This window comes from Musca autumnalis, unplaced genomic scaffold (genome assembly GCF_047663935.1).
Source record: "Musca autumnalis isolate F117 unplaced genomic scaffold, ASM4766393v1 scaffold_3, whole genome shotgun sequence".
Classification (NCBI taxonomy): domain Eukaryota; kingdom Metazoa; phylum Arthropoda; class Insecta; order Diptera; family Muscidae; genus Musca; species Musca autumnalis.
In genome coordinates, this window is record NW_027411866.1 from 111,954,929 (window position 1) to 111,980,667 (window position 25,739).

General features: G+C 35.9%; 1 protein-coding gene and 1 long non-coding RNA gene across 51 annotated transcripts in view; one reads left to right on the forward strand and one right to left on the reverse strand.

Annotated features, from left to right (window-relative positions):
- Positions 1-25,739, reverse strand: part of SK (small conductance calcium-activated potassium channel) — an 877,735-nt gene that overhangs the window by 187,727 nt on the left and 664,269 nt on the right. The gene's annotated exons all lie outside the window — the stretch shown is intronic.
- Positions 1,981-9,134, forward strand: LOC141397491 (uncharacterized). Its single transcript, XR_012411411.1, has 3 exons — positions 1,981-3,955; positions 4,174-4,385; positions 7,559-9,134. It is a non-coding gene; the product is annotated as an uncharacterized lncRNA (long non-coding RNA).

Below are 25,739 nucleotides of genomic sequence, written 5' to 3' on the forward strand. Positions count from 1 at the left end.
TACAAATGCACAAAGACTTATACCCTTTACCACAGTCTGAAACCCTTTTTTCACTACTTTCACCGTTATAAAACAATAAAACGAAGTGACCCAATCGAACCAAAGGTTCGTTGTCCATGGACTCCAACACGACAGAAATTTTACATCAGAATGCTTAAATATTTTGTTGGTCAACTTTTGTAGCACAGTGTAATTTATCAATATTTGCACGAAAAATTTGCACTGCCTCAAGGCCAAAACTGCCAGAAAGTGCGTTCCAATGCCATTGCGGTGTTCTAGAGAGTTCCTAATTATTGTTTTGGCTACATTTTTTGTCTTTGCGTTGCGCCACTGATCTAGAGACGCGAAAGTAAAAAAATCAAACTATAAAACCGCGAAATGTTTTCCATTGTATCTATTATAGACACTCTGGTGACTAATATTTTGTTTTTACTTTGTTGTTGTAAACATTCTCTCAACAATTCACTATCCAATGCAAAAAACTTTGCTGCATCAGATTTTATGAAAATTGTTGCAAAGTATCTAACGTCATATTTGTTTAATTGTTAAATAAATTCTTAATAAAACTAAACAAAGTTATTTTTAGTTAATAGAGGAGGGTGTAAATTTAATAGAAAAAAATTGTGTGGGCCCTGGAGTTACATAGTTATATAGCAATAAATTTTCAAAAATTATTATTTTTCTTGTGTTTTTTTTTTGTGTAATATACTTTTGCTAAATGGAGCGTAACTAAAAAAGTTCTCTAATGTCCAGTCCAATTCTTCTTCAACGAATTAAATTGCACTTCCTAGATTCCGAATAATCAACTTTTGGCTGCAAATAGTCGCAAATCTTGCTGATAAATGCAAGGAAAATGTAACTTAAATCCTCAAAATACCAAAAATCGGGCGGTACAGTTATATGGGGGCTATCTCAAAACGTTGTCCAATGTTCACAATTTTTGGTGTAGTAGATGTATAACCAACGAGAACCTTCAATGTCAAAATTCAACTTATTTGGTCTGAAAATGTAGAACAAAATCCTCCAAATACCAAATATTGGAAGGTACTGTTATATGGGGGCAATATCAAAAAGTATACCTATGTCTACAATTTTTGGTGGAGAATGTTTGTGGCCACTGGGAACTCCAAATAGCAAATCACACCTAATTTGGGCGGAAAATGTAGCTTAAATCCCCCAAGATACTGAAAATCGGGAGGCACCTAAAAAGGGGCCTATACTAAAACATGGACCTATGTCCACAATTTTTGGTGGAAAGTTTAGTGACCTCTAGAAACCCTAAGTACCAAATTGCAACTTGTTTGGAAGGAAATGATTATTTCAATCCTCAAAATACCGAATATCAAAACGTACCGTTATATGGGGCTATACCAAAATATTAGCCGATGTTGTTCATGTTTAGTCCATTATTACCCACGGACACATACTACGTTTGTGAATAATTTCAGAAACATATCTCCATTCGTTTGCAAGTTATTAAATTCCAGTGTGCGTTGGATCGAAAATCTCAATGGTTTGGATGTTATATACCAAAATATACAAAAAAAGCGATAAAAAAAAAGTCAAAATGGGGAGGCTTGATTTTCACCGTAGGTATAGGGTCTAGTGGACTTTTTGCTCAAACCTAGGACTCAGAAACGCGAAGCGTCCCTTGGGATGTTCAACTCGCCCCACCCTAATAGATGTACCTGCATATTTGTTTGTAACTTTTTTACTTTAACTCAAAATATTTAATTAGTAGCAATTAATGTATTAATTTGTGTGTGTGTTTTTGTTTAATCGCACTTATACATATGCAGCAACTGTTTGTATATTATCATGATTTCAAAAATATTGTTGAAAGAAAAGAAGAATGTTTTAGACAGTAACATAAAAGAAAAACTACTATTTGGTTAGGGACACGGAAATAACTAAAGGACATTTAATTTAATTTTGCTAGACTAATCAATAATGAGAGTAAGCAACAGTTAATATGTCGATGGTTGAGTGTATGTCTGGTATTTTGTATGTTTCTTGGTTTCCATGTAAGTTTGGCGTCATGTAAATGTACTCGCAATGCTAAATATTGAATTGAATACTTTTCACATAGTTATGTTGTTTCAACTATTTTTATATGCATGGTTATTTATTGCTAGTTGTTATTTATTAGTTTTCTATTCTATTACATATATGTACTATATAAATACTACTAGTTTTTCTTTGTTTTTTATTTTACTTACTGAATTCTGCAAAGCATTTGAATAATGACAGTATCAAAACATCGACATTAGTTGAGGGGAAGTTTTTTTATTTGATTATTAAAGGGGGGAAAGGATATAAAAAAAGATTTTAAAGGATATTTTTATGATATTCCAAAAGAGTAGAGCAAAAGAAAAACAAAAGAATTTAATTTTGTTTTTGTTGTTTTATTTTGGTTAACGTTGAACAAATTGATTTTATCATAAATCAAATAGTTTCATAGTTTTGATGAGACGACAACATTATGCGAAGTGGGGGAAAGAAACAAAAATATAGAAAAAAGAATGGAAGAGGAAAAAGAAGAGATCAAGTTAATTTCTTCTCTTAAAACAATAACAAAAAAAAAAAAAAAAAAAAACAAAAATAAGAATGAAAACTAAATCATAAATTACCAGCAGAAATAAATTATGAATTTATTATCCAAAAATAAAGGAAGTAAAATACTCGTCGTTTCTTTTTTGTTTTCTATAAATCAGGAGGACATCCACTAGCTTTATACCGTATTTTTGTTGATGGCATTTGACGACACCAACCAGGATACAGGATATTATACCATAAATTATGGCAATTTCATTTATGTTTTGTTTCACACAGGACAAATAAATAATATATGCATATATATGTGAAAGAATATGAGTTTACACTACTTATATAGAGCAAGGATATTCATGAGAAAGAAGGTAAGTAATAAATTTGAAAACATATGAAGAAAGCTAAAAAGTATTTTAGAAAAAAATATAAACTATTACTATAGAGTTCTGTTGTTTTGCGCAGCGTTAGAAGTAGTTTTCCAAAAAAAAAAATTCACTTTTTAAGATGATAATTGTTGATAAAACGAATATGTATCTAATATTGGGACATTTAAAGCAGTGTTAAAGCTTTCTAAACTATTTGCTTGGTATTTTGTTTTTTGTTTGTTTTGTTGCTGAGCACAGTTATTTTGTTTGTAATTTATAATTTAATGAGCACATTGTCGGTTTTTGTGTTTGTTGTGTTTTCTGTTGCCGTTGGTATTTGTATGTATTGAGGTTTCTTTTTGGGTTTACACATGTTTGTCATGGTTTTCAATTTTATTGAAATAAAAAAATAAATAAATAAAAAAAAACAGTTTAGCAAATAATAAAAAACAACAGCCAATGTATGGGTTTTAAGTTGGTAATGGTGTACTAAATACTTTAAACATTAATTACTACCACATAAAACAATTAAGGCAGTTTGTTCATTTACAATTTTTTTGTTTTTTTCGCGACCTTTGCGTTTAGTTAATAAAGGTGGTTACAAAGACACGCACATAGATAGCATTTGTTATAAAATATGTTCATATGAGATATTCTATAGGAAATGGACATAAAAAAACATAAAAAAAATATTTGTTTTAACTCATGGTCTCTAAAGATTTAACATTTTTCCATTCCTCATTTTCCTATGTGGAATTAAGTTTTTCTAAACATATAAAGAAATGACAAGTGAAAAATCGCTAAGTTGGAAAATTTAGTTTCCTTCCACAATTCTAGGTGGAAAAAATTTTCGACCATGGATACCCCAAATGCCTAATTATCTAATCTAATCTAAAAAAATGTTCTCCCAGGTGAAGGTACCACCTACGGGGCTATATCAAAGTGTCGACCTATCTTTAAAATTTTTAGTGGAAAACTTTTATAAGTGCAGGGAATCTCCAAAGTCAAATTAAGGGCTGTTCCGTCAACCAAATCGGGAGGTACCGTTATATGGGAGCTATTCAAAACATAGACCTATGTTGACGATTTTTGGTGAAGAAGTTTCGTCTCCACTGAATATTAAAATGTTAAATTACAGCTAGTTCGGTTAAAAATGATAGTTAAAATCCTCAAAATACCGAAAATCGGGAGGGACCGTTATATGGGAGCTAGTTAAATTTTTGTTGGAGAAGTTTCGTGGCCGCTGAGAAAATTGTAGCTAAAAACGTCAAAATACCAAAAATCGGGAGGTACCGTTATATCGGGGCTATACCAAAACAAGAACCTATGCTGACGATTTATAGTGGAGAACCACTGAGAACCTCAAATGTCAAGTTACAGCTATTTCGGTTAAAAATTGTGGATAAAATCCTCAAAATACCAAAAATCGGGAGGTACCGTTATATGGGTGCAATACTAAAACAGGTCCATGTCCATAATTTTTGGAATAAAGGTTGGTTGATCACTAGGAACCCTAATGTCAAAATATTGCTAATTCGGTTTAAAAATGTGATTAAAATCGTCAAAATACCTGAAATGGGGCGGTACCGTTATATGGGGGCTATAGCAAAACGTGGATCGATATAGATATCATCGAACTTGGCCAGCCTGCATTAAAAATGACGCATTTTCCCAATATTTCAGCGTTCTATCTCCATTTTTGCGGATGCTAAAGTGATTACCACTGACGGACGGAAGGACGGATATGCACAGATCGACTCAGAATTTTATCTTGATCAATCATGTATATACTTGATGAGGTCGCAAATGATTATTTCAATGCATTACAAACGGAAAAACAAACTTAGTATACCCTCGTCCTCTCAAAGACAATTTATCGATATTGATTTATACCCTGTTCAGGAATCTATGTTTTGTTTTTCGGTACGAGTATATTCGGCATTTGGTATTCAACAGAAATATTTACTATTAAAACACAGTATTCATTATACCGATCACGTTAATAACAAATCGAGCTTTAACCCGTTTTAAGTAATCGGTAGAGCTTATATGTAGCCATTAGGAAGATTATGGAATTGTCAATTACGTACAATTTATTTGCGGATAACATTTCGCTGGTTCCGCTGCTAGAATCAAATGGTCCTTAAAACATTTTGAACATTTGTAAGGGAGGTATCGGAAGGAGTTGTCCTATATAGTATATTTTCGTTCTATTTTGGTTGGTCGCATTAGAGATTTTGGGCCGTAATGTCAGGAAATGGTCTTCCCCACGAAAAACATTATATCGCTGTACCGATCCTCGAGCAAACCTTAAATTAAAATTATGAACTTTTGTGAGGTGGGGTCAGATAAACCCCTTCTTATAACTTGATATACGTGTGGAAGAGATTTTACGATATGCTAAGTTCCGGCCAAATCGGATACTTAATTAAATTTCGATATGTCATTTTTGGGTCTTTTGGGCTATTATCTCAGGTGGAAGTGAATTGCCTCCGAAAAAAGTATACCAAGTGTTGAACTGCACTTTTGCGAACATTTTCGTAGTTTTATGTGGGCGGTACCCGAAGAATTGGGCCGATATAGTTCATAGACAAGACTAAATCCACTCAAATTATCTAATACGGGTTTCGTCCAACCATACTTGGGATCTAAAACCATTATTTTAATGAGGCGCATTTTTAATTTAGGCTGATTATCTTTTCAATTTTTCCCCGGCGAAATGTTCAGTATACCCTATACCAAAATGTGGAAAAGGGTATTGTAAGTTTGTTTTGGTAAAAATTCATGTAACACCGCGAAATATTCGTCGGAGACCCCCCAATGTGGTATACCAATCTTCATATCTCGACGAGATAAAGCGATTTTGAGATGTGTGTCCGTCCGTCCGTCCGTCTGTCCATTATAAATTGTAAACACGCTCCAGGCCGCAATTATGGACCGATCGTCACGAAATTTTGTATGGAGGTCGGGTTCAAATCAGAATAGAGCCCTATTCTTATTGGTGATGATCGTGAAATATTTAGCGGGTGAAATGGACCAAAAACATAATATTTATCCAATTTTCTAGCGGCTCTGTAGGTCTCAATAATAGTCCGATCAACGCGTAATTTTAAATAAGGTAAGAGTATATCACAAAGGAGAAGCTTGCAAATTGGGATGGCGATCGGATAATATTTAGAGGGTTAAATGGACCAACACTTTCGTGCGAAAATTGTGAACATTTTTAATATACAGCTTATATCTTAATTCCTGGAAGTGACATTCCGGACAAGTGAGATATACTTGAAAGTAGAACGCTTGACCTTTCAATTGATGCCAATTATGTTGGTGTGAATGATCAGATAACAGAGTTATGTAATAATAAACTCGGTAGAAGTCGCAATTATACATCAATAGTCACGAAATTTTGCACCGGGTAAGAGTAAAGGTCGAAAAAGATGCCTACAATTTTTATTGATGATCTGATAGTCTTTAGCGGGTGAAATGGACCATTACTTTTGTATGAAAAATATAAAAATTTTATTTTTGGTGGATTTTTTAGTTCCTTGAGGACATATATATTTCGCAAAGTAGCCTACATATGGGAAAAAACTATTGACGTTTCCTCTGATGTAAATTGCAGTAAAGTGTTTGCTAGATAACGGGCCTACTGCCTAATATACACTCTAAACTTTTTGCAACAAGATGCGACACAAATGTGCGCAATTTTAAACACTTTTGTTGAAATACGATTTTTGCGCATAAAATGTTTTAAATTTAGGCATTTATTGTTGCATATTCATTCGCTTTAGACACAGAGAAAATGTTTAAAATTGCGCACATTTGTGTCGCATCTTGTTGCAAAAAGTTGAGAGTGTAGAATGGGTTCTGTGTAGAGAACCACATTTTTATTTATTAGCGATGTGTGTCCGTCCATTAACAATTGTAAACAAGCTTAAGGCCGCAATTATGGACCGATTGTAACGAATTTTTTAAGGAGGTTGGGTTCGGGCCAGAATAGAAATGATTAGTTTTTGCTGATGATCGTGAAATGTTCAGGGAATGAAATGGACCAATAACAAAATTTTAACCAATTTTGTAGCGGCTCTGTAGGTCAAAATAATAACCCGTAAATGAAGAAGAAGCGTACAAACCAAAGTGAAGATCAGATAATACTTAGGGGTAGTTTACACTATATGTAAATGTCATATGACATGAAATTTACCATCGTTATATATTCGCTAATATGTGCAATATTGGAGATTTTCCTTACGCGATTTACTCTGTGCGTCCACACCAGCAAAAATGTAAAAAAACTACGTCTCCACATTGCCTCCGTGGGTAGATATGGAATATTTTTAATTCGTGTCAGATGACATTTACATATAGTGTAAACTACCCCTTAGCGGGTTAAATGGACTGAAACTTTTGTATGAAATTGGTAAAATTTTCAATAACGTAGCGGTTAAACAACGGAAGTAGTACTACTACATAAGTGGGTTTCATTACATTTTAGTTTGTGTGAACTAAATTTTCCTTTCCTGCTACAAAAATGTCTTTGTCATGCTAGATAACTTTTTGGTTTTGGTCATATGTATTATACATTACATCTCTGATATTTGATAATTAAATTTTCACAATCATTGAAAAGAAGTTCCGTGGAGAGTGATTGTCCAGGGATAGTGGTATAGGGTATCCCATGGTCGGCTCCGTCCGACTATAGACTTTTCTTACTTGTTTTTAGATATTTTTTTATATTTTACTGAAAAAAAGTTAAAATTTTGTCCATTGGGCCGCTCCCAAATTGTGTCGAGATGCATTATTGGCTGCGTCCTGATGTGTACATACGTCCTATGAATAGCTGTACTTTGCGTTATATACCCAATATTAGTTCGATTTTGAAGGGCAATAACCGTCTGGTGCTAAGGGACTTCAATGCTCATCATGACCATTGCCTAGAACGGAATGCCATGAAGGGTACAGCGCTGGCCGAGCAAATTGATAGCTCCACATTTTGCACGATGATCGAAGACGCTTCTCCGAGGAGCGTCTAATAAATAACTTGTCCTGGCAACCCGTTATGGGTCAGACCATCTTCCAATCATCAAATAATTATCCTTCTACACCGAAGTGTTTTCATAAGAAAATTACTCATATGTGATAAGCTTTACACATGTTTGAATTTAATGTTGATTAATTTTACATCTGCATATACATAGCGATATGTTTGTACATATGTATGTTCTTATTGTAATACCCACTGACAGGCATAATTAATTACGATAATTACAATTTTATGTATGTATGTGAAAAGCAAATCACATTGCCATTATAATTTTGCAGCTGTGTCGTTGATAGTTTTTTTTTGCAACTGTTGTTTGTCTTTGTTCTAACATGCGTGATTAATTTAATGATTAACAGTGGAACATTGGTGGATTTGGTATTCCATTTTGTGGGGTTTCTGATTTGTTTTCTAAAAAGAAACTATGAAAGTATTTGTTTTTGTTGATTCATGTTTGAGGTGAAGTGATGGCTTAAAGAGTTTTGTAGTCAAAGGGTAGTCAGTGAAGTTCCTTAGAAAAAACCACCATTTTGTTTCTCGTTTTGACGTTAACTCCTTAGATTATCAGGCACATAAGTATATTATACAGTAGACCGATCCAAAAAACATTTTTTTGATTGGAACTCCTGCCCCCTTAATTTTTTCCATTTGACCAAAAATCATATATGTAATGAAATTTTATGACGATCGGTTAAGGTTAATCTGTGCCACATGGACGATCTTTGTTTCCATAGCAATTTGTATGGAGCCAAAGATGCATTTTCACGAAAATTCTGTAAAAGCCGCATTTATGGTACAATCGATGAAAATTGTTTACCAGTTCATTCTTGTGGCTAAACAAGTAAAAAAGTATCAGTCGGCTTTGCTGATGGAGGTATACAATCAGCCTGTGTGAATTGAAACGCCCTTTTTCCAAAAAAGTACGTATTTAGGGGTTCTACAGAATTTCGGGCGTATGAACTTGCCGACAAAGATATGTATTAGGATCAGAGCTCCGAATACTCGCTCAAATTCCACTCGTGAATGAAACTCTTCTCGAATTTGAGCATGTTAAGGGGGGAAACTTGCCCACTCACCACCACCAAACAAAAATTTATTCCATCCCCACATAAACTTGCCCCACGCCCACCAAAAATAGTGCACCCAAAAAAAAAAAAAAAAAAAAAAAAAAACAAGTAAAAAAGTATCAGTCAGCTTTGCCGACAGAGATATACCCTCAGCCTGTGTATATTGAAATAATTTTTTTTTTTAAATTTTGGTGTATGAACCGACAAAAATGTTCATTACTTAAAGGAATGGATCGACATTGACCATTATAGAAGTGGATCTCCAGCCATTACATATGGTGCCATGTTTGCTCAAAAAGTATGGACTTGCCCCTGAAAAAAATTTTACCATCGTAATTGAGGCAGCGAATGCAAGTTGCTTCAACAAAAATCAAAGTGATTCGATTGCAGGTCTTAAAGTGAATTTATCCGAAATATTGTGTGGGAGGTACCGGATGGAGTGGACAAATATAGTCCATATTTAAACCTGATCTATATCTGGTAGATATATTACGATGTGTAAAGTATGGACCAATTCGGCCACTCCCTTCAAGAGTTACGGTACGAACAATTTTTCCGAACATTTTTGAACTTTTGTGGGGGAGGTACCTGAAGGTGTGGACCAATATGGGTCATCTTCGAACATAAACTATGTTTAGACAAAATATTACTAAGACCAAACTTTTAACCGAATCGGCAGATCCGTTCGAGAGTTATCTTGCGCTCCAACCACCTCACACGGTGTCAAAGTGGTTTGTGCAACTTTCATGCTATTTTCTCAGGAAGTATGGACTTGCCCCTGATGAAACTTGCACCGTCGTATGGGGGGCAGTGAATACAAGTTGCTAACACAAAAATCAAAGCGATTCGAGAGCAGGTCCTAAACTGAACTTATCCGAAATTTCGTGTGGGAGCTACCCGAAGGAGTGGACCGATTGAGTCCATATTGGAACCTCATCTAAGTCTTGTAGACATTTCACGATTTGCAAATTATGGACCAAATCGGTTACTTCCTTCAAGAGTTATCGTACATACAAATTTTCCAAACATTTTCGAACTTTTGTGGGGGTGGTACCGTAAGGAGTGGACCGATATAACCCATCTTCGAACTTAAACTAAGTTTGGACAAAATATTACGAATCGGTTGATCCGTTCGAGAGTTATCGTGCGCTCCAGCCAGCCAGACAGACAGACAGACGGACGGACGGACATTGCTCAATCGACTCCAAATTGTCTGAAACACATTTCGTCCAAACATACTTGGGGTCTAAAACCATTATTTCGATGAGGCACATTTTGCCCGTATGAAAGTGTATATACCCTCGTTAGCATAAATGCTGAGGGTATAATAACAACCTCACCCCAAATTTTCACTCGCGAGTAAATCGGAGCTCTGATTAGGATATAATCTCAACAATTTTGAGGGGGAGGTACCTAAAGGAATGGACCGACTTAGTCCATTTTGGAAGTGCGTCTTATTTTGGGAGTCATTCCTCTCGATAGCACCATTATATCAGGAAACATGGACTTGCCCAAGAAAAACATCATATCGCTATAAATGAGAGTACATTCGGTAAAAATTTCCAAAGGATTCTCGTACAGACCTTTAACCGCACTTAAACTAAAATGTTTATAATTTGTGTGGGTGCTAACCTAAGTAATGGACCGATAGGGTCCTTTTTTGAACATAAACTAGGTTTGGACAAAATATTTCGAGATCCAAAGTTTGGGCCAAATCGGTTGCTCCGTTTATGAGATATTGCGCTTACCATTTTACTTACCCCTACACTTGCTGGCCGTACGGTTTTTTTTACAGTTTTCGGGTCATTTTCTCAACAAGTATGGAATTGCCACTGAAAAAACTTGTACCACCGTAGTAGGGGCCTTGAGTGCAATCTCTTGCAAGAAAAATCAAAACGATTCGAGAGGAAGTCCTAACCTGCACTTTTGGTGGGGTGTATTCGAAGGAGTTGACACATATAGTCCATATTATAACTTAATCTATGTATCGTAGAAATATTACGATGTCCAAAGTATGGACCAAATCGGTTACTGCCTTCAAGAGTTATCGTGCGCACAATTTTAGCGAAAAGTTTTGAACTTTTGTGGGGTAGGTACCCAAAGGAGTGGACCGTTAAGGCCCATCTTACCGCTTAGACCCATCTTAGAACTTGATTTAACTTTGGGCAAAATATTACTATTGCCAAATTTTGGATCAAATCGGTTTACCCTTTCCAGAGTTACCGCTCGCTCCATCCACAACACCATTTAGCGGATTTTTTCAGGCCATTTACCCAGGAAGCATGGACTTGTCCCTGAAAAAATTTGCACCGTCGTAATGGGGGCGGCGAATGCAAGTGGTTAACACAAAAATGAAAAGGATTCGGAGGAACTGAATTTTTCCGAAATTTTGTGTGGAAGGTACCTGAAGGATTAAACCGATATTGTCCATATTCGAACTTGACGTATGTCTGGTAGAAATATAAAAATGTGCAAAGTAAGGATCAACTCGGCAAGTCCCTTCGAGAGTTATCGTGCGCATTAGTTTTGCGAACAATTTTGAACTTTTTTGGGGGAGGTACCCGAGGAGTGAGCCGATATGACACGTCTTCGAAATTAAACAAAGTTTAGACAAAATATTACGAATGCCAAATTTTGTACCAAATCGGTCAATCCGTTGGAGAGTTATCTAGCGCTTCAGCCAGCCAGACGGGCAGACAGACATCGCTAAATCGACTCCAACTTGTATATAACGGATTTCGTCCAAACATATTTGGGGTCTAAAACCATTATTTTGCCCGTATAAAAGTGTATATTAGGGTTATGACTTTTTGACATTTTTTCTCAAAAACGATTTCCTGTAGTGAGAATGGATGAACTTTTGCCTATTAATGCCTAAAATAATATTCATTCTATTTTATTATAAAATAATAAAATAATTAAAAAAAAATAAGTTACAGTGTTTCATTTATAAATGCACTTAAAGCTAGAAAATAATTTTTCATGATGGAATCTCTCAAATAAAACGCTTGCCGTTTAATATTGTCACAATTTTTTATTCCAATGCAAGCGTTTTAATTGAGAGATTCCATCATGAAAAATTATTTTCTAGCTTTAAGTGTATTTATAAATAAAACAATGTAACTTAATTTTTTTAATTTTTTTTTTAATTTTTTTTTTTTAATTTTTTAGTAATTAAATTTTTTGACCACTGAGAACCTCATAACAAAATTATAGCCAATTTAGGCCGAAAATGTAGATAAAAACTTTAAAATGCCTGAAATCGTGTGGTACCGTTATATAAGGGCTATACCAAAACCTGGACTTATGTCCATAATTTTTGGTGGAGAAGTTTCTGTACCATTGTTAACTCCAAATGCCAAGTTTCAGCCAATTCGGGTTGAAAATGAAGATAAAATCCCTGAAATCGGATGGTACTGCTATATGGAGGCTATACCAAAACCTAGACCTATGTCCAAAGTTTTTGGTGAGGAAGTTTCTGTACCATTGGGAACCCCAAGTTCCGAATTATAGCCAATTCAGCCTAAAAATAAAGATAGAATCCTTAAAATACTTTAAAACGGGTGGTACCGCGATATGGGGGCTATAAGCAAAATGGACGCACATTGGTTTTGATTTCATATTCATGTATTGCCATCCAAGTCTTAAAAGTGTGCAAAGTTTTAGTTCGATTGGGTAACTGCAACTGTGTGGAAAATGAGTTACGAGATTTGAACTAAATCGGGTGGTACGCTATATGGGGCCTTAGGAAAAAATGGACCTATATTGGTTTTTTTTGCTTTCATATTCATGTATTGTCATCCAAATCTGAAAAGTGTGCATAGTTTCAGTTCGATTGGTCAACTACAACTGTGTTAAAAATTAGTTACTAGATTTGAATTAAATCGGGTGGTTCTGCTATATGGGGGCTATAAGAAAAAATGGACCCAGATTGGTTTTCGTTTCATATTCATGTATTGTCATCCAAATCTGAAAAGTGTGCAAAGTTTGAGTTCAATTGGTCAACTGCACCTGTGTGGAAAATTAATTACTAGATTTGAACTAAACAGACACCAAAGCAAGTTAAATAAAACACTGTAAAAAGATTCTGTACAAACCACTTTGATATATTTTTTTTGATAACTTTTACAATTTTTTGAGAAAAAAAATTGCCAAAATTTCTGAAAAATAAAAACTTTAAAAGTTTTTTGTGCGGAAGCTTTTTATCGATTAACTTTATAATTAAGATTTTATGTAACCTTAGGGAAATACTCATCAAAATATCATCATACATCATATCATACAGGGATACGAGGTTGTAAAAAAGTCATAACCCTAGTGTATATACCCTCATTACCATACATACAGGGGATATAAAAACGAATTCTACAAAAAATTATGAAAATTTGGCTCGGTCCATTATACATATGTATATGGAGACTGGACAACAGTTATAGTGGGTTAATTTTTAATTTATTTCAATGTGAGCGGATGAATACTTTTCGAACATTTCCCAGGGAAACAAAATTATAAAATTACATAAACTAAACATACCCTTGGAATTAAAAGTTTCATAATTACTGTACAATACTGTTCAAATAAAATCAATATTTTGTTCGGATTTTCTCATCACTCATACAAAAGGGCAATAAATCATAAGTTATATATTAACTATTCATACATAGCCTTCGAATTAAACATTTTGCATAAACTGTACATCTTATTAGCCATAAAACTGTCCCGCCCCTTTTCAAACCGTCCATAAATCCATCTCTGTATTCCAATTTATATAATGCAATATTATCCTTTGTCGTATTTGATCGTGTTTCCACTTTGTATTCAATTCGAGTGAAATCATTGATAGTCCCTGCGGATTTATGGTAATCTTTGCCAATAGGCTTTACCCACTTGTAAGCGAAAATTGGGCAAATTTCCAAAAAAACGAACAATAAATTAAAACGTGTTCGTGTTTGGTTTTGGTTTGTTGCCATTTAATGCGCTATACATTGTGAACAAAAGCAAAGCGTGATATTTTATTTATTGACAATGATGAGGCTAATACACGTTTAAAAGCAAACACTTTAGCTGTATCAAGGCAACTGCAACAGAAAAAAGGCAGAAGAACAAAAGAACAACAAAATGCATACAACTTGAAGGACACACACATAAAAAGCCTGTCGCCTTAAGCTGTTCAACAAGAACTGCATTGCCATTTTAATAAATAACATTTGATGGCGGTGTTGATGATGATTTTGTTGAAAAAATTGATTGCGAAGGAATTGAGAGGCGAAAGGCATATTTAACTGTGCAGAGTGATTTCGAAATAGATGTTACTGGCCAAACCCCGAATGTTTTGTCATCATCGGTTTCTAAAAGCAATACATTTTAAATCTAAGGTAACCATTTGACTTTTAGATCAAAATATTTGAAAGAGTGGGACTGGTGTGCTTCTGAATACTAAGATTTTATGTTTACTTTGCAACAACGCAATACATTTCTGGAGAAAGAAATATAAATGACCTAGAAAGGTCTTGCTCGGTTTACTATTGCTGTGCTATTATAAGTTTATTGTGGTACTATACGACATATAACATATAACGTATGGCCATGTGTTAGGTTGTTTACAGTAACTTGAAAAAAAAAAACAGTGAGGAAAGGATCAGAGTCGGTCGGGGCTGACTATATAATACCCTACACCACTGTGAATATGTACAATATATATGAGAGCTATATATGGAGCAAAAAATGCGTGAAATGGGGCTATATCCATGTCTAGACCGATTTTCACCAAAAGCAATAACAGTCTTCCTATGGCTAAAAAATAATATTCCCAAATTTTCTGCTAAATCGGACAATAAATGCGACCTGTACGTTGCAAACGGACTCACGGACATGCATAAATTGACTCAGAAAGTGATTCTATATATGTATATCCCCGAAAGGAACTATGGGTCTATCTCGTTTCCTTATGCAGGTTACATACAAATGCACAAAGACATAATATCCCTTACCACAGTGTGGTGTACGGTATAACAAGTGAAAAGGTATCAGCCGAGATATACCCTCAGCTGGTGTGAAATGAAACAACTTTTTCCAAAAAAAAAAAAAAAAAAAAAAATTGGGCGTATGATCGTTCCGACAAAAATATGAATTATGATAAAAGTTCAAAATGTTTGTGGGGAGATACGTAAGGGAATGGTCCGACATAGTCCATTTTGGAACTGTGTCTTATTTTGGGAGTCATATCTCTGATAGATATCGCGCCTACCAGTCATTTTAGTTGGTCACTACATAATTTAGAGCTTTTTGACCATTATATCATTAAACATGGACTTGCCCACGTAAAACATAATATCGCTGTAAACATGGCCTCTTGGAATACATTCCTTCAAAATTTCGAAAGGAGCGTCGACCCTTAAAACGCACTTGAACCGAAAGGGCCCACTTTTGAATGAGATTTCGCGCGTACTATTTTAGCGAATATTTTCGATTTTTTGTGGGATAGGTACCGGAAGGAGTGCACCTATAGGCACCATCATCGAATTTCATTTAATATTCGAAGAAATATTACGATATGCAAAGTTTGGACCAACGCTGTATTCCGTTTGAGAGTTGTCGTACGCTCCAGTCACTACTCACGCTGGCCGTAGGGTTTTTATACAGCTTTCGGGTAATTTTTTCAATAAGTATGGACTTGTCACTGAAAATACTTTTACCATAGTAATAGAGGCCTTGAGTGCAACCTATTTCAAGAAAAATCAAAACGATTCAAAGGAAGTCCTAAACTCCATTTTTGTGAAATTTTGTGTGGAAGGTACCCGAAGAAGTTGACATATATAGTCGATAACTTGAACTGATCTATGTCTTGTGAAATAATGCGATGTTCAAAGTATGAACAAAATCGAGAGTTATTGTGCGCACCATTTTAGCGAATAGTTTTAAACAGCTTACAGCTTACAGCTTACAGCTTTCGGGTAATTTTTTCAGGAAGTATGGGCTTGCCCCTAAAAAATCTTGTACCGTCGTAATACAAGTTGTTACAACAAAAATTAAAACGATTCAAGAGGAGGCCATAAACTGCACTTTTCCGAAATTTTGTGTGGGAGGTACCTAAAGGATTGGACCGATATTGTCCATATTCACACTTGATCTATGTCTGGTAGAAATATTACGACGTGCAGTGTGGTGTGGACCGATATAGTATATATTCGAACTTGATCTATGTCTGGTAAAAATATTACGACGTGCAGAGTGGAGTGGACCGATATGGTCTATATTCGAACCTAATCTATGTCTGGTAGTAATATAACGACGCGCACAGTATGGACCAAATCGGCTAGTCCCTTCGAGATTTATCGTGCGCATAATTTTTACGAAAAAATGTGAACTTTGTGAGGGATGTACCCGAGGGAGTGGATCGATATAGCTCATCTTCGAAACTAAACAAAGTTTAAACAAAATATTTTGGACCAAATCGGTTAATCCGTTCGGGAGCTATCGTGCGCTCCAGCCAGTCAAACGGACAGGGCTTAATCGACTCCAAATGGTCTAAAATGGATTTCGTCCAAACATACTTGGGGTCTAAAACTATTATTTCAATGAGGCACATTTTTCCCGTATGAAAGAGTATATGAGGAAAAGTCAAAATTTTTTAGTTTCCATGAATCCAAGGTTTCCACTATTATAATACGCGAACTATTGTAGTTTACCAGTAACTATGACTATTGCTGGATTATTTTAGATGTTTTTGTACAAAGCTCAAAAATTTAGCAAAAAAATTTAATTTACGTGGTAGTTACGACCGCGTAAAGGAAAAAACATAGGTAAAAACACGTTGAAGCTAAACAGGTTTTTTACATTGCTATTCGATTTCTGATTAAACCATTCAAATGACGGACATCTGTCCAAAGTAAAAGTAGGAGAATACAAAATGAAGATTACACTTATAATGTATCACTTTCCAAAATTTCCACTGCATCCACCTTTTATGGATGCTGACATTTTGAAGCCGGATTTCAGGTGTTTTTTTTATTTTTTATGTAACTGGGACGCGCATTCGGATATTTCGAAAAACCAATTATAGGATTAAAGAACTCGCGATTTCGCATAATCTGATATGTATATTGAGTATGTAGCCCACACAGCAGCAGAGTAATCTACTGCCAAAGGCCAAAATTTAGTGTGATATTTTTTCTAAAAAACCTATTTTTTGGGTACAGTATTTACAATATCGTTTTGAGTGTGCTGGTACCCCGCGATATTTTAGTTTTTCGACGATCCGGATCATATGAATCACAGATCATAAAAATCCATCTACTAGAACGGCGGAAATGGCTACTGCAAAAATTGAAAAATTTGCGAAAAATGTTTTTCAAAATATCGCTGACTAATTCGCGTTTTATGTGGATCGTTTCCATTTCAATGAAGAAAGTGAATCGTCACTCGCGTTTGTGCGAAAACAGCGGTTTGAAAAATTTAGTGGCGTGGGAGCTGTATCCGATTTATCCAAAAAATACTGTGTGATGCTACATCCACGGTTCTTGATGGATTTTATTGAAATATGTTTAGATCGATGTATTTTTTCACGGTTGATAGTGAAATCGGATGCGCATAAAAAGTGTATGCACTTTGTGCAAAATATAAGCGTTATACAGTTTGTTGCACACTAAACTGCAGACGATGCTACATCTTAGCGGCCAAAGTAAATCCTGGCAAATGTGTACAAATTAAAAGAGAAGAATTCGCTGTATTGGTAAACCGCATGCGCATCAAGTGATTTTGAGGATTTCGCGATTTACACGCATTTCAAAATGAACATTACCCGATACAATTTTATTTCAAGATTATACCCCATTTAAAGGAACCCAACATTTATTTGAAAGATATCCATATCTTCTGCTAGATGTTAGCGTGTTTTCGAGAAGTGATTAGAATAAAAAATGTGATTTATTGCGTGAAATTTAACTAAAATAGAAGAAAAACTTCTACCTATTTTTCTTACATTTTGTTCAACTAACTCACAAAATAAATTTTAATAAATATTTTCTCTTACAAAAATTTTATAAATTTCCTCAATATATTTTTTTGTTTTCGCTATAATATGAAAACCACTAAACGGATTTGTATAGTTTTGGTTTCATTTGAATCTTCGCGATGTATAGATTACGTACATATTTTTTATATATTTTTCAGAGGCATAAGCAGGCTGTATTTTATTAAAACAAGTTGCAAACTACCAATTGTTTGGAATTCTTTCCTAATTTTCGCGAAAATGCACAACTTTTTCACTACAGTTATGGGACCTCAGTAAACATATAGTATGTAGGGAGCCCCTAATTAAGAGAATTTCTCAATATAATGATTAGAGTCTTTTAAAGATTTTTTTCTTTTTATCAGAATTGAAACCGCCATAACTTTTGCGCGCAACAACCAAAATTAGTATCACGAACAGATTTAAGAATGGCATTTTTTTCCCAATCTATGTACCAAAAATCTTTCATGTAGCTTAAAAAAAAAATTTTAATTTTTTTTTATGGAAAACTAAAAAATTTTGTCTTTTCTTCATATACCCTCGTTAGCATAAATGCTGACGGTATAAAAAATGGTATCAACTGAACTGATCTTGTGTGTTTTGTAGATAAAACAACTTCTAAAGATCTTCTGTATGTAGAACGCCTTCTAAAAGTCTTCCGTAGATAGAAGAACTTGTGAAGGTCTTATGTAGAGATAGAACCTTCCACAGGTATTTTGTATCTGGAAGACCATCCCAACGTCTTCTGTAGATAGAAGACCTCCTAAAGGTCATATGTATGTAGAAGACCATCCAAAGGACTTCTGTAGGTGGAAGGACTTTCATAAAAGTCTTCTCTATGCAGAATAACTTCTAAAGGACTTGTAAAGGTCTGCCGTAGATAGAAGAATTTGTTAAGGAATTCTGTAGTAAAAGGTCTCCTAAAGGTGGTCTGTAGAGATAAAACCTGCAATATACCGTGTAATATATCGTGGGTGACGTAGGGGATGGAAGATACCAAGGAACGGTCCTGACCGGTTTTAACATGGCAAAGCCCAGGATTTATCTTGGTCCTCTTTCATCTCAAGTGGACACTGACCTCCCCGTGGTGTCACCTGGGGAACTGCCTTTAACACCCGTTAAAGGTAGTGAGCTAACATGTGCCGCGCGTTCACCCATAAGAACGTTAAAAACTTGGGTTTGGGCGTCGGGTTAGTAACCCTCCCCTAGAAAAAAACAGCCTACTATGAAAAAACGAAAGAAAAGAAAAACAAACCCCTCTAAAGTTGACGAACCCCGCAAACGTTTTAAGGACCATGATCTGCGAATCTGCACCTGGAATGTTCGCACTCTTTATAGAGAAGGTGCAGTCTTCGCATTGGCAGACGTATTTGGAAAGTACAAAGCCGATATTACTGCCATACAGGAAATACGATGGACTGGGAAAGATGTCACAACAACGCCTAAAGGTGACGCACTGTATTATAGCTGCCATGACACAAAGCATGAGTTTGGTTGCGGTTTTGTAGTTGGTCGGAGGTTAAAACATCTGGTCTCCAGCTTCACCCCAGTGAATGAAAGACTTGCTACAATTCGATTTAAAGCAAAATTCTTCAACATCAGCTTTATCTGCGCTCATGCACCAACCGAAGACAAGGACGAACAGACCAAAGATATATTCTACGAGAGCTTAGAAGAAACATATGACCGTTGTCCTGCCCATGACATTAAAATTGTTCTAGGCGATTTTAATGCCAAAATTGGAAAGGAGAATATCTTTGGACAAACAGTTGGGAAATTCAGTCTACATAGTGAAACATCAGACAATGGAATGAGGCTGATAGACTTCGCAGCGGCAAAAAACATGGTAGTTAGCAGTACCAGATTTAAGCATCTCGATATTCATAAGGGCACTTGGCTGTCTCCAGACCAAAGAACAATAAATCAAATTGATCACGTTGTGATAGATGGAAGGCATTCATCGAGCGTGTTGGATGTACGATCGTTCCGAGGAGCAAACATAGATTCGGACCATTACCTCGTTGCAGCAAAGGTACGTACCCGTCTAAACGTTGCAAATAAAGCACGGACAGACACAACACGAAAGTTGGACATCGCCAAGCTGCAAACACAACAGATAGCCACAGCATATTCCACTCAACTGACCCAATTGCTTAATGATAGCGCTTCTCGTCCCGATAACATATCAGCACAATGGCAAAATATTGCCCACTCCATGCAAACAGCCGCAAAATCAGTACTTGGATACCAGAGACCTTCACCAAAGAATCCGTGGTATGACCAGGAGTGCCGTGCTGCTACCGAAGAAAAAAATGCGGCATATAGGGCTACTTTACAATCAGTAGCAACGCGTAGCGCACGAGAGAGGTATCGGGAGAAAAGGAGAGAGGAGAAACGTCTTTTCCGCAGGAAAAAGAGAGAAATGGAAAAGAGGGAGTGTGAACAAATGGAGATGTACAGGAGACAGAACGAAGTCCGAAAATTCTACCAAAGAGTGAAGCATCAAACTGATGGCTTTGGTACAGGAATATCCTCCTGTAGAGATCAACAAGGTAATTTGGTAACTGATACAGATAGTGTGCTCAGGATATGGAAAGAACATTTTTCCAAACTGTTGGTATCCGATAGCAGTGAAGACGGCGAAGATACCACAGATCCAATCCCAGCTGATGGTATTGAATGTATACCGCCCAGCCAAGATGAGGTAAGGACAGCAATAAACCGGCTGAAGAATAATAAGGCGGCAGGAGCAGATGGCCTACCAGCCGAGCTGTTCAAAACCGGAGGCGACACGCTGATAAGGTGTATGCATCAGCTAGTTAGCACCATCTGGCAGGAAGAACGCGTACCCGACGATTGGAACGTGAGCATCCTATGTCCAGTCCACAAGAAGGGTGATAAGACTGTGTGCTCCAATTATAGGGGCATAAGTCTGCTCCCTATTGCATATAAGATAGTATCTGGCATATTGTGTGAGAGACTAAAGCCTATGGTCAATGAAATTATTGGACCCTATCAGTGCGGCTTTAGACCTGGCAAATCTACCATTGACCAGATATTTACCTTGAGACAAATCCTGGAAAAGACCCAAGAAATGCAGATCGACACCTTCCATCTTTTCGTCGATTATAAAGCAGCATTCGACAGCCCTATACGTTCAAAGGTGTTCCAAGCCATGTCTGATTTTGGTATTCCTGCAAAGCTCATTCGACTTTGTAGAATGACATTAACTGAGACGAGATCGTCAGTTAAAATTGGAAAGAACCTCTCCGAAGAGTTTACTACCAAAAGAGGTTTCAGACGGCCTGTCGTGTGATCTATTCAACATCCTGCTGGAAAAGGTCATACGAGACGCGAAGGTCAAAAGAAATGGAACAATATACACGAACAGCCACATGTTACTGGCTTATGCCGACGACATTGACATCATGGGTCGTTCGGTAAAGGAAGTAACTGACACCTTTGCAAAAGTCGAAAGAGAATCTGCTAAAGTTGGTCTGGCAGTAAACGGCGTAAAAACCAAGTTGATGGTATCGACGCGTAATATGTCCATAAACACCGCACCATCTGTGAATGTTGGTACCTATAATTTTGAGGTAGTAAAGGACTTCGTCTACCTCGACACCGCCATAAACACAACAAATAACATCAGTTGTGAAATACGAAGAAGAATAGTGTTGGCTAACAGATGCTACTTTGGGCTGAGTAAGCAGTTTAGGAATAAAGCCACCTCTCGTCAAACAAAAATAACACTGTACAAAACACTGATACTACCCGTGCTAATGTATGGTTCCGAAGCATGGGTACTTGCTCAAGCAGATAAGGCAGTGCTTTGTGTGTTTGAGAGAAAAATTCTTCGAAAGATCTACGGGCCAATCTGTGTTGACGGCGAATATCGGCGTCGTGTGAACATCGAGCTGTATCAACTATACAATGACATCAATATAGTTGAACGAATCGAGATACAACGATTGCGATGGCTAGGCCATGTTATAAGAATGAGTGATGATGAACCCGCTAAAAAGGCGTATAAATACGGGCCGCATGGAGGTTCTCGCAGATCTGGAAGGCCAAAGCTTCGTTGGAGCGAACAAGTGAAACGAGATATCACAAAGCTACATATCCCAGATTGGGAAAATACAGCAGCAAACAGAGAGGATTGGAGATTTTTTTCTTAGTTCGGCTTATGGAACAAATGTTCTGTAAAATGGCCAGCTAAGTAAGTAAGTATATCGTGATTATCTTCCACAGGTCTTTTGTATACGGAAGACCATCCAAAGGTCTTGGTCTTCTATATGTAGATGACCTACTAAAGTCTTTTGCAGGTAGAAAGTAAAATTCTCAGTCGATATATTCATGTCTGTCTGGAAAAATCACTCTGGCAACTAAAAAAATTGCGACAGGGTGCAATAATTTGAAAAAAAAAAAAGCAAAATGCGTCCTTTGTTTGCATGCAGGTCAACTTCAAAGATGGGGTATACCGCCCTGTTTCAGATATTTTGAGGTTTTTATATACAATTTCGGGCCAAATTGGATGTAATTTGGCATTTAGGGTTCAAAGTAGTCAGACAGTTTCTACACCAAAAATTGTGGACATAGGTCCACGTTTTGAAATAGCCCGTATATGACGGAACCACCCGATTTTGAGCCAAATTGGATGTGATTTGGCATTTAGTCTTCAAAGTGGTCAAAAAACTTTTACACAAAATGTTATGGACATAGGCCCACGTGTTGTTATAACTCCAATATAAAGCTACCAATCGATTTCAGCTATATTTGCGAGTTTTAGCTATATTTGAATACCGAATTGAATGTAATCTGGCATTTAGGGTTCCAAATGTTCAAAAAACTTTTTTACCAAAACTTATCAACATAGGTCCATGTTTTGGTATAGCCCCCATATAACGGTACCTCTCGATATTCGGTATTTTGAAGACTTTAGCTACATTTCCTGTTCGAACTACCAGTAATATGACACTTGAGGTTCCTAGTGGTCACAAATTCTACACAAAAATTTTTGAATATAGGTCCACACTTTGGTATCAGAGGTCCGCAAAATGCATATAAAAGGCACACTCTATTGCCTTTTCCCAAAAGCGAATAGTGCAGTGCCTTGCATATAAAAAATATGAATGTGCAAAAAGCAGATTCACCCCAAAAAATTATTCACTGCTTTAGTGCATGCTTGCTTGTATTTACATTTGTATTCACACGATTCGCAAATGCAGTATGCACAATACTGCATACCACCACACAGTATCGTACCATCTTCTGTTTGAATAAATGAATACATTTGCCAAATTTCGCTTTTTCTTTGAGTTTCTTTAATAATAGGATAAACTAATCTAAACTACTAATTGTTTTTATTGTCTCAACATTAATTTTTTATGTTTATTAACATGTAAATTTGACCAGAAATATCTACTGCTTTTTGTAATGCAACGTGCTTTTTCGAAGGCAGCGTGCAAAAAAAGGCAACGAGCTCTTGTAGTGTGTTGTGTGTGTGCAATTGGCACACACGCATGAAAGTAAAGGCAAAGCAAGCAATAGCATTAAACAGAGATGGCAATAGCAAGCAATGAAGAAAGCACGAAATCGCGAATATGCATTAAAAGCGAGTGGCATTTTGCGGACCTCTGTTTGGTATAGCCCTCATATAAGGGTACCGATCTATTGAAGGCATTTTTAGATACATTTTCTGACCTAATAAGGTGGTCGAAAAACTTAATTCAATGTAAGTTCCGAATATTTTATGGTGGAGGGCATAAAAAGTGCGGCCCATATGAACAAATTATTACTTGCTTTTGGTTATAAACTTGGTCATGGCCTCATCTAAACCGGGCTCAAACTACAGTTTTTTGAATTTATCGGCCCTTTATCTCAGAGACGAATAGGAATTTGTCCTTGCTGTCTTTGGCAATATTGTAGACCTAAACTAGTAGAACTTATCTTTTGAAGAGACCAAATAAGGAAAACTCCATCTAGGGCATCAAAATCGATAAAATATAGAAAATTGTACATAATTGCTGAAATTCTGGTCAGTGTCAGCTAAACTACCGGGAGTTGAACCAAGTAATCTTTTGCAAAAATGTTCCAAATAAGGTTCTCAGCAATTCTTCAGAACATTTTGAAACTCTAAAATGCTTACTTCATGTTGTTTCAGCGGTATTTTGCATCATATATTTTACAACACGTATTTCAAACACAGTTCACACCAACAGTTTATTTTCGCATTTCGGACTTCACCTCATTATTGACATATTTATTAAATGGTCGTTGAAAAATATACTGAAAACAACGTGATAGAGGAATTTTACAACAACGACATGCTCCGAAGAGTTGTGTATTACATTCCAGCGAATATTTTTCCAAAAGAAAACATTAAGAAAAAATTAACGGCTTTGGAGATATGGTGCGAAATGTATAAAAATTATGGAAATTTTCGATATTTTATACAATTTGAGGCAATAAATGTGGCTTTTCGAGTTCATTATTTCTCCAGATAGTTTATTCTTGCCCTTATCTACAAATTTGCTTCAGAAGTCAAATGAAACTTCCCATAGGTTTCAGAGATATAGCCCAGAATTGTTTTAAAATGTCAATATTTAACCATGTTTAGATGGGGCCATAAAATCCAAGCTGGATCTGACACAACAAAACCCAACTAGGGTTTTTGTCGTTTGGGTCTGTAGTTTCCAGAAATCCTCAGCTCAAACTGTTTGCACAAGATTACCTTAAAAATGTTGCACAGTGTAATTGAAGATAAACTTTAGAGCCACATGAGATAACCAACCTAACATAACGTTTGTTTCTCACTAATTTTCTTTAATTCTGAGAATTATAAAAAAGTCGTAAAAGCTTGTTTCAAAGATATAATTGTTTAACAAAAAAAAAATCAAAATTTGTTCAGAGTGGTTGGAACATGACATTTTTCAATATTTGAATGGAATAAACGTTAGTTATTAGTAGTCTTAAGTTTATTCGTGCAACAGGAAATAATTTTTGAGAAAACAAATTTCAATTCATAAATTCTTTATAAAAAAATATACTTTTTTTAAAATCGATTTGCTCGTGAACTTTTTTATATTTCAATGGACCGTTAGTTGTGATTAGTAGACAAACGTTCATTCACCCGTACTACAGGAAATCATTTTTGAGAAAAAAAGTGGAAAAGTTATAACCCTAATGTCCACTCATTCCGATATCTCTACAACAAAAATTTAAATTGTTTCGCTTAAACGGTACAAATGGTGGACATTTTAGATTCCATTGATAATGAAAATTTCGGCTGTTGGCCAATAAATTAAAATCCGGAAACATTGTGTGACGTTTCCTACAAGTTGCAATCCCAGAGAAATCGCGAAAACTTTCTTATTTATCTCCATTTATTTTATCATTTAAGAAACAATCGGGGGTCTGGTGGTTAATAATACTACTCACTCCCTTTTCTCGTTACAAAATAAAATCAATTTAAATTTCCTCTCCAATGCGCTTTGCTTGTAATCTCATCAACCTATGAATGCGTCGTTCTACATTTGCATATGGCATCACTTTGAAATGAATAAAAATCAACAACAACAGTAACCCAAAACTCCCCGCTTACAAATTCATGGCATTCTTGTTCACAGTGAAGAATGTGATTTCTTTACGAGTTTTTTTTGCTGTCAATTCCACCGGAAGTTGGGGAAAATATATCTATGTATAAG